Source organism: Astyanax mexicanus, chromosome 8 (assembly GCF_023375975.1).
Source record: "Astyanax mexicanus isolate ESR-SI-001 chromosome 8, AstMex3_surface, whole genome shotgun sequence".
Lineage (NCBI taxonomy): Eukaryota > Metazoa > Chordata > Actinopteri > Characiformes > Acestrorhamphidae > Astyanax > Astyanax mexicanus.
In genome coordinates, this window is record NC_064415.1 from 49797403 (window position 1) to 49816273 (window position 18871).

An 18871-nucleotide genomic window follows, 5' to 3' on the forward strand; every position below is an offset into this window, starting at 1 on the left:
TTATCACCTAATATTTAAAATAATATAACAGAATTGATTATTATTTTTATAATTATTATTATTACGTATTGGCATGTCAAATCTGTTTTATATTTGCATTTTCTCCACTCTTTTTTAAAAAAACTTAGCATGGGGTCCTCCGCTTTTAATTTTTTCTACTGAGAGCTCTTCTTACGATGGTGTCCTTTTATGAAAAAGACTTAACTTAACGTTACAAGATTTTTGGCAGAAGTTAATATAAACGCTAGACGTCAGGAAATCTGGTCTTACTGTGGTCGTACTGTGAACTACAAACGAACAGAAGTCAGGTTAGGTCAGTGTTTCTTAACCCTGTTCTTACATATTCTACTGCATATTTCCACTGTTCTACAAATTCTAGAACTTTCTCTGCTTTAAATGCACTTAATACAGTAAGTGGTGGTATGATGTGTTTAATACACTGCTGGATATACATAATGATTGATGTATGGTCCATATGGTGCTAAGGGATGTTAACAGTTAAACTCAACAAAGTATTGTTTATTAGCTGATCAGTTGGATCTGGTGGAAAACACACAATTTTAGGGCAGAGTCCAGGGTTTTTAACTTCTTTAAAATACCAACATAAAGTACTGTACTAATTTCTGGCTGTCCACTACATCCAGCTTCTGTATAACTAGTTTATTCTGTAGTCCTAAATTAATAAACACAATTTGAAAATGAAATAGTGATTAGCTGATCAGGTACAGGGCAGGTTAAACGTTACATATATAGTTTATTTTTTCTTAAACCTTGATTACCTATCTAGCTAATTCCAAAGTTAAGCTGACTGACTAACACACGCTGCGTTTTATTAATCACATGGTGGGTTTGATCTGTGTTTTAATTCGGAAACGAGTCTTTTTATCCAGCTATCAGAAACAATCTCACCACAGTTTACATCGTTAGCCTACCTTCCTATCTCTTTATATTCAGATTAGTTTTAACATCAGCTGCAGCTGCACTGGCTGGTAAAACGCACAGCGAGGGGGACGGGCTTCCCCACTGACACTGACTCTCAGCACACCGCAAAATCAGCAAGTTGATTGGCTGTTTCTACTGAGAGGCGGAACTTAATTCCTGAACCGGCTCCATGATTGGCAAGATTTCCCATTCACACAGCAGTCAGGGGCCTTTCTCCTCATTAATAGTACAGCTGAGCTGATGAGCTGAGCGAAACAATATCATTTTTGGGGGGTCCAATCCACCAGTTTTCAATATTGTCCCCCACCGGTTCCTACACCATAACTGAAGTGTACATGAAGGTAGATCTCCAGGAGCAGAGTTGTTAGCCACTGATATAAAACCAAATAGACAATGAATTACTTTTAGGAAAAAACTATGTACATTTAATGAAAATGATTGCCTTATATCTTGGGTCAGGTTTTCTACTTCTGGTGTGTTGCCTCCTGTCATGGTGGGGTACAGAACACAGACACTCGCGGAACCAGTTAAGGATTTTATTAAAAACCCACAGGGTATAAACAGAGAAAACAGTAGTGAGTAGATAACACCAGTAAACAGATACCTGAAGGCAGAGACCATTACAGGATAGTGAGGCAGTCCAATGGTCATACACGAGGCAGGCAGTATCAGAGGGGATCCAAAACAGAAACGATAAACAGTCCAGGTAATACATGAAAAATCCACAGAGTAGGCAAACGCAAAAATCAAGGTCCGAAAACAAAAGACAAGGTCATACACAAGAGAACAATCACAGAATTAAACACTTTGTAATGTGGGCGAAACCAGGCAATACGCAACGCAGGTGTATGAGTGAGCAGTCCTTATATACTGCAGAGAATAATCAATATTCGGGACTTCCTGGCCGGGGCAGGTGAGGTGTCACGTGATCGGCAGTGAGTGTGATGTCAGCGGGTGGTGCATTCTGGATGTCGTAGTTGTCTAACTGAGAACCTCCGTTGGAGCTAAGTGTGGAAGGACAGGGAGTGCCTACAACACCAGACGTGACACCTCCTTGTATTGACAAACTCTCTAAATCTAAATGTTTTTTGAAATAATTATTAAGTAGATTAACAAACATGGCTCCGGTAAGCCCACAGTTTAACTGTCTCTCCATCCACATCATTGACTAAACGTTGTACCTACAATACAAAAAGAAGAAAAAAAGTATGATTTTATTCAGCATAGTATCCAACCGCTTTTTAAAACAACCAAATGAAGCAAGTGCTTTTGGAAGAACTGAAAACTGAATCTGAAGTTTTCCTTGGTTTTCTGTTATGTAGCCCATTTGTTAAGCTATTCTTTGTTAATCTAGTTTACTTTCAGTATACCAGACAGCACATATCAGCTGCTGTTAACTGATATAAAGTACAGACTATGCATGAAAGAACAAAATCAAGAAACTGAAATTAGAAGTAACAGAAATTAGTCATATTCTGTTGTGTTTTACATACAGTATATATATATTTTTTTATTGTTTTATTAAACATTACTTTTATCATGCCCTCAATTTGGACATTCTACTGGTTAGGCTCATGATAGAGCCTATAGGAGTCTATAGAGCGCACTCCCTCTCTCTCACTCTATCTCTCAATATATTCAGAAAAAAATATTTGTAGTTTAAGTTTTAGTATATATTTTTATATTTCCACATATATACATACATTCAAATTACATTGTAATATGGTGTGAAATGTTATTGCACATTGAATTAAGAATGGGTATAATGTGGTAAAGTCAATTCATCCTAAATATTTATCATTACTATATAAAAGTATATCATTGCTCACATGCAAATATGTACCCTTTTCATTATTTTTCATTATCTACACACATAGGAAGACGAACACACATAATGAAATTCTTTAAACATACTTCAAATTACGTTGGGAATACCTTGTTATAAAAGTACCAAAATTCTTGTAACCTTTGCTGGCACTACATTCAAAATATTTCCCCATCTGTTACATTGAAGAGTTTATGATAAATAATCTTTTTTTTATTCTGAATGTCACACCATATGACATGGTGTCACGCCATATAATGAATCACACCACACAACATCTGCAATCTGTATGCAAAAATGTGTATCAGCTGAAGTTCAATTTCAGTTACAGCAGAATCACAAAGTTGTTAAAGAACAAGTGAATTCTACTCAGTGTAGTGAAGAATGTTTATAAGACATTAATTAATTCACTTACTGTATTCATTAGATGTTGTATTTTTTTATTTTAATCTGTTGAATGTTAGCTACAGGAATTCTAATGATCTTCAGTAAATCATTGAAGTTTTTTATATTTAATGCATCATTTCTTTTTAAAATGAGAATGAGCAAAACAATGATCGATCAGAAAGCTGATGATGTACAGTTAGCCAATAAACATCGTGACACATTTGGCGTCTACTTCAGGAAACAAACAGGAGAACCGTGTGTTTATAATATATGCCTTTCCTGGATTTGTGCTGAAACTAAATGTTCAGGTGTGCTACAGTGAAATGCAACTGGGTAAGATTGAACTTGCATGTATGTTTGAGTAAGTGAGTGAACCTGCATGAATGAGTGAGTGTTGCTGTATAAATATTACATTTGTGAATAATGTACAGTAAAAATGTGTTAAACGAATGAAATATTGAATACTAACTTATAACTATACTAACAACTTAAGTAATAGCTATAACGTATGAATCTAAGAGCATTATTTATGTATTTATATGCAGTTCATATCATATAGTGTGATAAAATAGACCTATGGTGTGAAAAGAAAACCATCACGCTATATGAAGTTTCATGTACTTAGCATGACTTTAGGCAATGTGGTACTTGATTTTTCTGAAAGAATAAAGAGCAATAACACAGCCTGTTACTTTCAGTGTCTTTCTGATGTGTTGTTCTTCCTCCTGTAAGAAGGAGGACCCCACTCCCTAAAGGTCTCCTCACAACTGCCCGTTTAAAAAAAGGAGTATGGTGTCACACCATATGACATTCATTTTTGGGACACAATGTTTTAGTTAATGGTGGCTTCAAAATATTATGCCGAACTTTTGGCCAAGCAGACTCCCAAAATAGACATCTGGGGAATTAATGTATGATTAATTAAACAGAAAATGAATTAATTTGCTTGTTTTTATTCAAAATCTATCTTTGTGAAATGTGATTAGTTGCTGTACTTGCCAATTTATAAAGACATACGTTATCCAGCGCAGCGCCGCGTAAATTCAAGTATAGGTCTCTGCAGACCGGACTAGTGGGCGTGTCGAAGTGTATGGGCGTGTCGAAAGGTGGGCGTCTTTGAAATGTGTGGGCGTGTCGAAAGGTGGTTTACGCAATAGAGTGGGCGTGTCAAAACTTTACTGCCGAAAAGGATTAAATACGCTTATAATAATCACAACTCCACCAATTTTACCCGATTTTCACACGGTTTGGTTTGTTACAAACAGCAGAGATGTAGCAGTTATATTATGTTCTTTAACAAAGACAGACATATGGTATGCCATATTAAAAAGTGTATAAATTAATTAATTTTATATTTATATGTACATAGACACACATTAATTAATGTATGCACTTATTAATATGCCATACCATATGTCTGTCTTTGTTAAAGAGCACAATATAAAGTATTTAAGCATGAAAGCACATATTTGTTATGTGTCACTGTCACATCTGGTGCTGTTAGCTCCTCTGTTTCTCACGCACCCAGCTCTGACAGAGGTTCTCAGTCTAACAACTACATTACCCAGAACGCACCACCCGCTGACACGCACACACCCAGTCACACGTCACCTCACCTGCTCCAACCAGGAAGCCCCGAATATTAGTCTGGCACTATTTAAGGACACCTCTCACACACTTCTGTGCCGGGTATTGTTGGATTTTCCTCATTACTAAGCGTTACTCTCTATTGTCTCTGTTATCTTCGTGTATGATCTTGTTTTGTTTTTTCTCGACGACGATTTTTGGATTATCTCTGATTGTGGATATTTTTGTGTATGACCTGGACTGTTTCACGTTTTTCGATTTTGGATTACCTCTGATGTTGGCCTGCTTGTGTTTGAACTCTGGACTGTATCTCACTCATGCTATGGTTATTCCTACGTTGCTTCTGTTTACCGGTGCTCTAACTTTGTTTGTACGACTACCCTTTTTTCTGCCTGCTATTTTAATAAACAACCCGTTTTACTGCATCTGCGAGTGTCTGTATTCTGTGCACACCATGACAGAATACCCGGCCTCTCTCGATCAGACAGCAGATGCGGATATGCTAAGATCAGGGTTGTTTAATCAAGGCAGATTGCTCGGTCAGCACCAGCAAACACTCGCCGGTGTGACCCACGCCGTTACTGAGTTAGCTAGCCAGCAAGCTAACCAGCAGCAGCAGCTCTCTAGCATTCTCGAGCACCTCAAGGGCTTAGCTGTAGCTAACGCTAGCCCTGTAGCTAACACTAGCACCATTAGCTCTCCTGTCTCCGGCTTTCAGGTGTGCAAGCCGGAGTATTTTGATGGTTCCCCGGAGAAATGCAGCGGATTTCTCTTACAATGCTCCGTATTTTTTAGTAACGCTTCTCCCGCCTCAGACAAAGCTAAGATCGGCTTTATTATTTCAAGGCTGTCTGGTAAAGCACTCGACTGGGCTACGGCGGTTTGGGACACCATTTCTGAAACCAGCTATTCGGAGTTTTTGACTTTGTTTCGAGCAGTTTTTGATCACTCACGCTACGGACAATCCTCTGGAGAGCTTCTACTGGCGTTAAAACAAGGTCAAAAAACTGTTGCTTCATATGCCATGGAGTTTCGCACTCTGGCAGCTGGCAGTGGCTGGAACAATGCTGCACTCATCTCTGTGTTCAAGAATGGACTTAACCCTGAAGTTTTGAAGGAGTTAGCATGCAAGGATGAATCCCTTACCTTGGATCAGCTGATTTCCCTCTCCATTCGGTTAGACCAGCTGCTCTCTCGCCAAACCGAGACCAACCTCCACGTACAACCCACTCCAGCAGAGCTACCTCACGCTTCACCAGACTCCACAGTGGAACCCATGGATGTTCAAAAGTCCAGATTATCTCCAGCGGAACGCCAACGCCGCATTCGGTTCCATCTTTGTCTCTACTGTGGAGAGGCTGGGCATCGCAAAGCTGCATGTGGTCTCCTGACCCGATCCGTGAAGGCTCCAGCCCTGGGAAAGCGCGTGGGGGGCTCTCCACGCGCTAACGTGGTACGTAATTCTATCTCTAATCACAAAGCTAAATGTTTTACGTTACCCGTTATTATCTCTTCACCCACTGGTATGTTCTGTGTCCCAGCGCTTGTAGATTCCGGGTCGGAGGGGAACTTCATCAGTTGGGACCTGGTCAAGGAACATGGCATCCCTACCCGTGACCTGCGCCGTCCCATTTCTATTCACGCTGTGGATGGGAAAACTGTACGCTCCAAGGCCATCACTCGTCAGACACTTCCCGTCGCTCTTCAAGCCAGCGCTCTGCATCACGAGGAACTGCCCCTGTTTGTGCTTCCCTGCTCTGAACACCCGGTGATTTTGGGCATGCCATGGCTCAAGTTTCATGATCCTGTGGTTTCCTGGACTGATGGTGATATTACGGTTTGGTCTCCCTCTTGTTATGAACATTGTTTAGCTCTTAATGAGTTAGCTTTACAGTCTACCTCGGTAGAAAGTCCTGACGCAGTAGATACTCCTGTTATCCCCTCTGAATACTCTGATTTTCTTGATGTCTTTAGCAAAGCCAATGACACTAAATTGCCTCCACACCGTCCTTATGACTGTGCTATAGATCTAGTGGAGGGAGCTACGCTGCCCAAAGCTAGAGTCTATCCCCTCACCCTCGATGAAGAGAAGGCTATGGCAGACTATGTTGAGGAGGCACTCGCTCAGGGTTTCATCCGCCCGTCTAAATCTCCGGTTGGTTCAGGGTTCTTCTTTGTCAAGAAGAAAGACGGGGGGTTGAGACCCTGTATAGACTACCGTGGGCTTAATGACATAACTAAGAAATTTGCGTATCCGTTACCCCTCATACCCAGCGCTCTCGAGCAACTTCGTGAAGCTTCCTTTTTTACGAAATTAGACTTACGCAGCGCGTATAATTTAATTCGTATCCGTGAGGGTGACGAGTGGAAGACTGCCTTTACCACTACTAATGGGCACTACGAATATTTAGTGATGAGTTTCGGTCTCGCTAACGCCCCGGCAGTCTTCCAGTCATTCATGAATGACATATTTAGGGATATGATTGGGAAATACGTCGTTCTATTTATAGACGACATTCTGATTTATTCGGCTGATTTTGAGTCTCACGTGATCCACGTACGTTCCGTTCTCCAACGCTTACTGGAGAATAGCCTTTATGCCAAAGCAGAGAAATGCGAATTTCACCGTCAACAAGTCTCCTTTCTCGGCTATGTTATTAGCTCCCAAGGCGTCCTGATGGACGACACCAAAGTTTCAGCTGTCACTGACTGGCCCGTTCCGCAGTCTATTAAGGATCTCCAGCGCTTTTTAGGTTTCGCAAATTTCTATAGGCGATTTATCCGCAATTTCAGTGGTATAGCTGCCCCTCTTACTGCTCTGACCAAGAAAGCCACTAAGATCCTGAATTGGTCCCCCGAAGCTGAGCAAGCTTTTAATAAGCTTAAAACTGCATTTGTGTCCGCGCCTATACTAGCTCACCCTAAGCCCGAACTCCCGTTCGTTGTCGAGGTCGACGCTTCTGATACTGGGGTAGGGGCTGTTTTGTCACAGCGTAGTGGGTTTCCGCCTAAAATGCATCCCATAGCCTTCTTTTCACGAAAAATGTCTCCTGCGGAGCGCAACTACGGCATAGGGGATAGAGAGCTTCTTGCTGTCAAACTGGCTCTCGAAGAATGGCGTCACTGGCTGGAGGGGGCCGCGCACCCATTTACTGTTATCACTGATCACAAGAATCTCGAGTATTTACGCTCTGCCAAACGTCTTAATCCTCGCCAAGCTCGTTGGTCATTATTTTTCTCTAGATTCGATTTCTCTATTTCGTTTCGCCCTGGCAACCGTAACACTAAGGCAGACGCGCTATCCCGAGTCTATACTGCTCCGGATAGCGCATCTCAGTCTTCCGAACCTGAACGCATTCTTCCTCCGGCCGTCAAAATTGCAGCCATTCGCTGGGAATTAGATGATCTCATTCAACAGAGTGTAGCGCACTCACCGCCTCCTGAGGGGTGTCCCTCTCACAAAACTTTTGTTCCTGAACAATTTAGAGATCGTCTTATTAGCTGGGCTCACTCTGCTCTCACCTCGGGCCATCCCGGCGTTACGCGCACTCTGCAGCTAGTATCAGCTCGCTATTGGTGGGAAACCATGCGAGCTGACATACACGCTTTCGTCTCCTCCTGTTCCGTTTGTGCTCAATGCAAAACCCCAAAAACCCTTCCAGCCGGTAAGCTTGTTCCTCTACCTGTACCAGAAAGACCCTGGTCTCACATAGCTGTAGATTTTGTAACCGATTTACCTGTCTCCGAGGGTTACACCACAGTACTCACTGTTGTGGATAGATTTTCCAGGGGGGTTAAGTTTATTCCTTTCTCTGCCCTGCCCACTGCACTTCAAACTGCACAAGCCATTTACACACACGTGTTTAGACATTATGGTATTCCAGAGGATATTCTCTCTGATCGGGGTCCTCAGTTTACTTCCAGGGTTTGGAAAGCATTTTTTGAACATTTGGGTGTTCATGTTAGTTTAACCTCAGGGTTCCATCCCACTAATAACGGTCAATGTGAACGTGTTAATCAAGAATTAGGCAAGTTTCTCCGTCTGTACTGTTATAAGCACCCCTCTGACTGGTCTCAGTTCCTTATATGGGCTGAGATTGCGCAGAATTCTCTCACTAACTCCACTTCTGGTCTCACACCGTTTCAGTGCGTTCTGGGTTACCAACCTCCGTTAGCTCCGTGGACAGCCGTGTCCTCTGAGGTTCCTGCGGTGGACGACTGGATGAAGCGGAGCGAGCAGGTGTGGGAGGAAACTCACCAGCAGGTTTCGGAGGCGTTACGCAAATACAAGGAGCAGTCCGACAGACACCGAGGCAGTACCCCCCAGTATCAACCCGGGGATCGAGTGTGGTTATCCACCCGGGACTTGAGGTTTGAGGGGGAGTGCAGGAAACTTCTGCCTAAGTATATTGGGCCTTTCAAGGTTTTGTCTCAAATTAACGAAGTTACTTATAAGATTGAACTTCCAGCCCAGTATAGAGTCCATAATTCATTCCATGTATCTCTCCTGAAACCTCTTGTCCCAGGTCCACTCGCAGAGGGTCTTCCGGATGACGTACCGCCCGCGGCTGTGGAGGGGGAGGCTTCATCCACCTACGCGGTGAAAGAGGTGCTGGATTCTCGCAGGCGCGGCGGTGGGCTCCAGTATCTCATTGAGTGGGAGGGCTACGGCCCCGAGGAGCGCTCTTGGGTTGCTGCCAGTGATGTGCTGGATCCGGCTCTTTTGGCTGAATTTCATGCTAGTCATCCGGGCAAACCTGCTCCTAGACCCCGTGGGCGTCCCAAGCGCTCACTTTCCTCGTCGGTTCCGGTTCATCGGGGTTCCCAGCTCCGCAACCCCCGCCTGTCCGGCACCTCTGTGGCTACTCCTGTTCCTCCCGCCGGTACTCCCTGTCCGTCGGGTGGGCGTCGTCGTGGTCGTCCTCGTTCCGTTCCCGTTCCGACTCCCTCGGGGGGAGGTACTGTCACATCTGTTGCTGTTAGCTCCTCTGTTTCTCACGCACCCAGCTCTGACAGAGGTTCTCAGTCTAACAACTACATTACCCAGAACGCACCACCCGCTGACACGCACACACCCAGTCACACGTCACCTCACCTGCTCCAACCAGGAAGCCCCGAATATTAGTCTGGCACTATTTAAGGACACCTCTCACACACTTCTGTGCCGGGTATTGTTGGATTTTCCTCATTACTAAGCGTTACTCTCTATTGTCTCTGTTATCTTCGTGTATGATCTTGTTTTGTTTTTTTTCGACGCCGATTTTTGGATTATCTCTGATTGTGGATATTTTTGTGTATGACCTGGACTGTTTCACGTTTTTCGATTTTGGATTACCTCTGATGTTGGCCTGCTTGTGTTTGAACTCTGGACTGTATCTCACTCATGGTATGGTTATTCCTACGTTGCTTCTGTTTACCGGTGCTCTAACTTTGTTTGTACGACTACCCTTTTTTCTGCCTGCTATTTTAATAAACAACCCGTTTTACTGCATCTGCGAGTGTCTGTATTCTGTGCACACCATGACAGTCACAGCGTCCTGAATCATTACTACATCATACTATAGTTGGTAGAGTTGTGAATATTATAAAGGTTTATTAAACTCCTTTCTCAGTGTAAATAAATCCACTGGGGGCGCATGGTTGCCAACTCCAAAATGGCGGCCACGCTGAAACTTCAGGTCCAATAGACCAATAGTCGACCACCTTTCGACACACCCACTACTCCGAGCTACAGAGACGCACGTCTCCGTAAAGTCGAACAAGCCTTTATACCTTTATAATATTCACAACTTACCTATGAAACAGTATTGTAGTGGCGCGCCGTCTAAAAGTTCCATTTTCGTACCACAACTGAACTGCAGGAGCCAGAAGGCTTGAATTTGGTTTAAGAACATTTACTAAACTCAAAAAATCATCCCACAATCACACAGTCAAAAAACTGTGTTCCTCAGAGCTCTTGCAGCTTCCAACTGATGAGCCTTAAACAACACACAACTTCCACCTAGAGGAGCACAACAATACTTCTCCAACACCAACAATTTACTTATCACTAGAAACATAGCAATCTGGGATTTATCTGAAAAGATCTTTCATTTTAAAATAACTTTTGACTTAAAAACCATAAAATACGGAATAAGTAAAGAAAACCTCTCGAGATCCCAAATAGATTTCGCATGTTTATGGGTATGTATTGTTAAAAATAAAATGTGGAGAAATCGATGTAAGATTGCTATGGATAATTGTGTAATTCCAGGTCTCTGTGTTTTAAAACAAGCTCTTGCTGATATTAAAAAAGAATAAAAGGTTCTGAAAAATACTTAAATGATGTTGGAAATACATTTGTTTTATTTTAAAAAATTTTGAATTTTGTATGAATTGTAACCTGTATTTTATTTTCACTTTTATTGGTGTATGTAACAAGGATGTAATGATGAAACATGACTGAAATATTTTGTATGTACTGTTTTCTTGTAAATTGACTTGTAAAAAACTTCAATAAAATTTATATAAAAGAAACATAGCAAACATAGCAGAAACTATAATAGTTTTGTTTCTTTCTGAATTTCCACTCCATAATGTCCATACTAGAGAATTTTATTTATTTTCGATTAGATTCTTTGTAGAAATGCAGTAATGTAACCATAACATAAAACAATTGTATAAGCAATCAAAGAAAAGTTTCATACAATTATACATTCCTACACAGTCAAATTATCTATTTTGTCATTTTAGTTGCATAGAACAAAAATGTAACATGCTTCATAAACTTCTTATTTATTTACAAATAATAGTGAGAAATTTACTTTCCCACTATTTCAGATGTGATACTACAATAAGCATACTGATCATTAAAATACATTAAAAAATGTATAATGGTAAGAGAGAAAACCCAAAGAAAAAACTCACAATCATAATTCCAATTTTTACACATGAAAATCACTCAGTTACACTTTAATCTACAGCTATTCCGTCTAACAGTTAAACTATTTACACATTAAATCACTGAGTTACAGGTTAATCTATAGTTATTTCGGATAACAGTTAAACTATTTACACATTAAATCACTGAGTTACAGGTTAATACAGTTATTACGGACAACAGTTAAACTATTTACACATTAAATCACTGACTGACTGATAACCTACAATGTACAGTTCAACTACAATTATACATTTACTAGTATTTTTATATTTATATTTTTACAATTATATTTGATGGTAAAGTTTATAATTAGAGAGTGGGGACAGGTAACAAATGCAATTTTTTCAGTCTCCTAAGTAGTTATTATTATAAGGTCAATGTACAAGACAATATGATTATATTATATAATAAAAATGTATTTGAATTTTTTTTGCGCACATTTATAAATGTAATTTCCTCGGGACACAAATGGCATATATAATTAAAACAATATATATATAATATATATATATTGTTTTATTGTTTTATATATATTGTATATATATATATATATATATATATATATATTGTTTTATATATATATTGTTTTATATATATATTGTATATATATATATATATATATATATATATATATACACAAAATATATATATATATATATATATATATATATATATATATATATATATATAAAGTTATAAAGTAAATATATAAAGTTTATTCAACGTAAAATGGATGTGCACAAATAGATCAGTTCTGACGTGTTTTTTTATTTGTATGTTTGTTGCCTTGGCAACAGCGATCCACAACGTTCTGTCTGTGACGTCACCGTGCGCTCCCGGTATTAAAAAGCGGGAGAGCGCGGTAGACTTCAGTAGTTTGCAGAATTTCTGCGTAGCGTCCGATCGAGCGGGTAAAATGAGCTTCATACTGGAGAAAGCAGTGTATGTACTGCTCCGCGTGGTCGAAGCTCTGCTTGTAGCCTATACCGATTACCTTATAGCTTCTAGCTATTACTGTAGGATGAGATGAAATGGAGCAGGAGAGAGGAAATAGAGGAGATGAGAGGAGATTGGGGAGGAGATGGAAGAGGAGAGAGTATATAGAGGAGATTGAGAAGGAGGAGATGGACGAGAGGAGTAGGAAAGTTAACAAATCGCTCCTGAGAGATCAAATTGCTCTGAGACAAGGAAACGCGGGATAGTTCGTTTTTAGCGTCTAGTTCGAGCCGCTCTCCGGCGCTGATAGCCCGTCTTTAGCGTCTGGTTAGAGCCGCGCTCCGGCGCTGATAGCCCGTCTTTAGCGTCTGGTTAGAGCCGCGCTCCGGCGCTGATAGCCCGTCTTTAGCGTCTGGTTAGAGCCGCGCTCCGGCGCTGATAGACCGTCTTTAGCGTCTGGTTAGAGCCGCGCTCCGGCGCTGATAGACCGTCTTTAGCGTCTGGTTAGAGCCGCGCTCCGGCGCTGACAGCCCGTCTTTAGCGTCTGGTTAGAGCCGCGCTCCGGCGCTGATGGACCGTCTTTAGCGTCTGGTTAGAGCCGCGCTCCAGCGCTGATAGCCCGGCTTCAGCGTCTGGATCGATACGCTTTGGCGCGGATAGTCCCCAAAAAAAAAAAAAAAAAGTAACTCCGCCAAAGTGAGTCTTTTAAGGTCACTTTGCCGGTCCCAAGCCCGGGTAAAGGAGGAGGGTTGAACGAAGAATAGCAGTTCCCTAACGAAGAGTGTTAAAACGATTCACATTCATTACTCAAGTAGAAGTATAGATACTGGGGATGAAGTATCAACTCAAATATTTTAATTAAGTAAAAGTATAAATATTGAATATAGTAATAATATAACGTACCAGTCAAAAGTTTCGATTCGATTCGATGTTGCGGATCTGCAGTTAGTGGATTTTTTTTTGCAACTGTTTTTTCTTATTCTTTGAAGTGTCTATTTTAAGATTCTGACAGGTAACGGGATGAAATAATGTCCTATGACATTTAATTTTAACCCTTTAATGCATCTATGCCAATTCCGAACCGGAAAAAAATTATGAAGAAATTGGCATAGCTCCTTGAGTTAACAACCTATACATATAATGAGCACACCTTTCCATACATTTCTGGGCCAAGGAATTTAACATAATAGTTATTTTAAGTTTTTAACATATTTCGAATTAATTCTGGGACAAAAATATAAACAAATTAGCAGAACATTTTAATTTGCCTGTGTGTTTTTACATTATACTAAAATCCTGTGCATTAAATAAAAACATCTTGAGATTTTTCTTAATCTTTGAAGTGTCTATTTTAAGATTCTGACAGGTAACAGGACAACAAATGTCCTTTGGGGCTTATTTTTAACCTTTTACTACATCTATCCCGATTTCGAACTTGAAAAAATTATAAAGAAAATGGCATAGCTCCTTCAGTTAAAAACCTATACAGACAAATGAGTACACTTTTCCAATTCTGGGCCAAGGAATTCAATAGAATGGTTGTTTTTAAGTTTTTGACTTGATGATAAAATCCAACAATGTACTAAAAATTAAGTACTAGTATAGTGGGGTACTAATAATTTTAATCCTCATTATCACCATTGAAGAGATCATCAAAGTCTATCTTTTAAATCTTTATCCCTTCCTCCTGGTCACCTGTCCCCTCTCCAATCAATTATGTCTCTTCTGCTCTTGCAAAAATGTCAACAAGAGAAGGAGAGAAGATGGGGCTGGGTAGTACTTTATTTTTAGGACCTGCCCATCAAACTGTGTCATCACAGACAAGAAATCTGATTTCACTCCATCTTCACCCCTTCAATCGAATAGCTTTAACCACCTTGCCTTCAGAAAGATTTCTTTTAATTTGGTCCATAGACACATCCAAGCATATGTCTTTACAAATTACCAACACTTAATGTTTTAGCTCCTGCCACACCCACAATGTCAGCTTTCAGATCAGCAGTTAGTTTAAGGGGGCTCACATAAGAAACTGCTTCAGATTCAAATTTCAGAACCACCAAATCCTCCCCCTTCTTCTCCCCATCCTCTTTAGATTCCCCATCATCGCGCCTACCTTTCTTACAAACTGTATGCCATTCTCCTCTGTCCCCCCCAACCCCCGCCTTAGTTTTGAAACAGGTCTGACTCGCTGCCTGACCCCTCGTCACTTCCTTCCATTACTACTCAGTCACAGCTCAGTTTCCGCCAACTGCCAGCCGCCGGGCAATGCTGCGTGTCACTGTCCGATGACAATTATATCATTTCCTCTACGTTACTACAGCTACTAGTTTCACTCCCCAATTTGTACTATGTATGCATAGTAGAAGTAAACAGTTTTAAACAGCCAGTTACTAAGTGAATTAGACAAAGGGTTCCAGCGGGTGTCTGCTATTAATTCACATTTATCATTACATATTTAACATTTTAGCTGCACATTTGTAGTCTGGGTCGACAAGTACAAGAGTAAAATCACTTATTTTATTCAAAGTAGATTAGATTTAATAGATAGTGAAACTGAATCAGTGAATGCCTTAGTAATGTAATTTGCTAATGTTGATTTTTCAAGGTAAATTATACAAAACATTATACAAGAATTATAGATAAATGGTATTCTCTGGGTCACCTGGGTGGGTCGTTTTTTTTTTGTTTTGATACTTAAAAAAAAGATTTAATTTAATACAGTTATGAGGGTTAAAACATGTAACATAGGTTTTTTATTTATGTTAAAATCTCTTTTTTTGATGTCATGATTGTGGATGGTGACATTGCAATACATTTGTAAAATCATGGAACAAGAAGCCACCTTTAAAGAAATAAATATTTACATTAAGTTGTGATGTGGTAATGTTTTCCAAATCACCATAACGGACATTAATAAGAGTGTGTAGTTGTGTATGAACTTACCTTGTTGTTCTTTCTCTAAGAGGGCTGGGGGTCCAAATGGGACCGATCTGAAAGTGCCACCTGTTTTAACCCCACCGGGAGGATCCACCGTTGGGGAGAGAACAGGGTTCCCTTTTATCGGGGAAACCTGTAAAAATTAATACATATAGATTATAGAGTTTGGCCAATCCTTATAATACTTACTGGTAATATTTGTTTGTAATAACCTGGGTTCAATCATTATTCAGTTCACATTTTTTCCCAGATGGAAGTCTGAGTCTGGTTCATAAATAGTGTGTATATAAATATATGACCTATACCATCCGTTTCTTTTCTGTTTTATACAGTGTTTTTGTTTGTCTTTTTCCAAATTGTGTGTTTGCATCCAATCTCTGGAGCCACTTAAATGTATGGTCCACCCCACACCCAAAGACCTTTCTATTTAGCCTCACATAAACCCAAAATCCCCAAGTGGGGTAGCAACAACATTCTGGACATACTGTCTTTTATCATTACTTTGATATATAATAAGATGTATTGGACCTATATAGAGTTGCCCTCATTATAGATTTCTTTTGTTTTTGTATTTTTGTCATATGTACATTTTCAGATTATCAAGCAAACTTAATAATCAAACCAATCAGTGGCGTGCACAGACATTTTGGGGGGCAAGTGCTCAGGGGGGAAAAAGGGCACTTTTTAGTGCATGTGGAACACTTCATTATAAAAAAAATTACACACACATGTTGAATGAAATTTGACTTTTATTTGTAACATTCTCTAAACGTGAGTTGTCAATGGAAAAATGTCACACCACCAACTGATAAAATACATAGTAGTTTGGTGCTGTATGAAACATATTACTGCACAACAAACTGATTTCAGGTTGGGTTTAGAGGGCAAACGGTAGGATTTTACTTGATGTGTATGTTACGTGGCTGGTGGGACTGTTGCCGTGCGTGCTGTGCTGAAGACTTGCTGAACTGAACTGCTGCTGCAGTGCATCTAGTGTGACTTGCTAGCAAGGACGTAGGAGCAGGTTTGATATTGGGGAGGACACATCTATAATGTAATATAATTATAATATAATATAAAGTAATCTGCTCATTTGAATAAGCCCATTTTATAGTCTCTTAAAACAACATTTGTGGAATTACCTTTAATCACAAATAAACCATTATTTTTGTACTTCTGTTTATTATTAGTTACATCCAAGTAAAGGTCACTTTACAACCTAAACATGTTACTCCACTTTACATTTACTGATGATAAAAAAAATATATACGTGCAATGTCTGAACTATATATAAATATATGAAAAAAACTGATGAGGTATCACCTAATGTTTAAAAGAATATAACAGATATTATTATTATTACTATTATTATTATTATGTATTGTCATGTCAATTCTGTTGTATTTACGTTATTAGTACATTTACGCCACCTTTTTTCAACTGAAAGTACTTATGATGGTGGTCTTTTACGTAAAAGAATGTAACCTTATGTTTCATAGAGATTTTTAGCAGATGTTAATATAAACTTTAGATGACCCAAACCCTCCTAGTCTGTTAGTTTCATGAGCTTTTACTAAAGGACCAGATATATTTCATTAGTAAATCTAAGGGGCTAAGGGATTTTAAAAGGTTAACTCAATAAATGAGAGTTTATTAGCTGATCATATGGATGGGTTAAGAAACTGCTTTAAACTACCTACATGAAGTACTGTACTAAATTCTGTCTATTCACTACATCCAGCTTCTAGCTAACTAGTTAAGCTAGCTAAAATAATTTTCCTTCATTATAATTTACAGTACTCCTAGTCTACAAGTCACAATGACTATCACAAGCTCACAGAGGGTTTGATCTGTGGGTTTTGAGTCGTTTATTTTTAACCAGCTATCAGAAATAATCTCATAACAGTGTACATGGTAAGCTCCGTTACCTTTTAGAAAAATCGCTGTATATCCAGATCTGTTTTAACGTCAGCTCGCTGCACCCCGCTGCTGAATCTAAAAAAGAAAACTTTAGAAATCCTCCACTCTCCTCCGCAAAACAGCGAGCTGATTGGCTGTTTCTATTAAGAGGCGGGACTTTCTTCCTGAACCGGCTTCGTGATTGGCCTATGCTTGCGCGACCGCGCGGGGTCACGTGACAGAGGAAGAGAGCGGTGTCGTGTGTGAGCTGATTTCAGGGCATTTCTGTTTTCACTCGTTTTTAAAAGATCATTTCAACACGGCTTCAGTAAAATCTTAATGATAATAATAATAATAATAATAATAATAATAATAATAATAATAATAATAATAATAATAATAATAATATTTAAACAAAAAAAAACGAAGTTTCAAAAGGGCACTTTGGTTAATGAAGGGCAGAGTTGGTGGTGCTGATGTCTATGTGTGCACGCCTATGAAACCAATATAACCTGAGTAGATATAAAAAACCCTTTGTGAAAAAGTGATTACTGCCAGTGTATTAGTTTAAAACAAGTACCTTTTGGTTGATTTGTTTGCTGTGGCTCTGTTAAATGTTTAAGGTTGTGAAGAGACTGCACAACTCGACATATCTTCTCATGGCTCTATATGGTCCTTTAGAAGAATGAAGGTCTTGTTTTCACTTTCATAGATCCCTTTTTGGCTTTTCATGTTCTGAAGGACATCTTCGCTTCATCTTCTGATAGATATGGACACTCTCACCCTCAAAGATTTGATGTAAGGGAGAGATGATCAAAGAGCTCTCATTAATTTAAGGGGCTCTATGCAGGCTGCATAATGAGCATATAATGTGATCAGGCACTGCTCTCACATTAGTGAAAAAGTTAATAATCTTATTATTTATTTATTTATTGTTTATTCTCAGTTAACACACAGAGGTGTATTGATGATAATCTGCAACAACAGGGCAGGTCTAGTCAGGATCTGCTGAATAGAGGCAGGTTATGTTTTTCAGCACTGCTTTTAAAATTCCACACCAACATTTATATTTAGTGAATCTTTACATAAACTAAACAAATTTTTTTATCTCATCCTGAACATGTACAGATCACATCACCTACAATATTTATATATTTGAAGTAAAGCATCATATGCAAAATATTCACATAGAAAGGGTGAGTCATGAATCAGTGTCAATCATTTTCTTAAATGTAAAATGAAAGAACTACACTTCTCTGATCTTCATCCTCTGTTCTTATAACTAATGTAGGAGGAGTCTTTACATGCTTGAAAAGTAGCTCCCAGATCTCTCCTCATTATCTGAACACTGGAGTCACCATGATGTTCCTGTGCTCTCTGACTGTGTTTATCATCATACTTGGTAAGTGGAATTAACTAGATCTTTATCTGTGTGA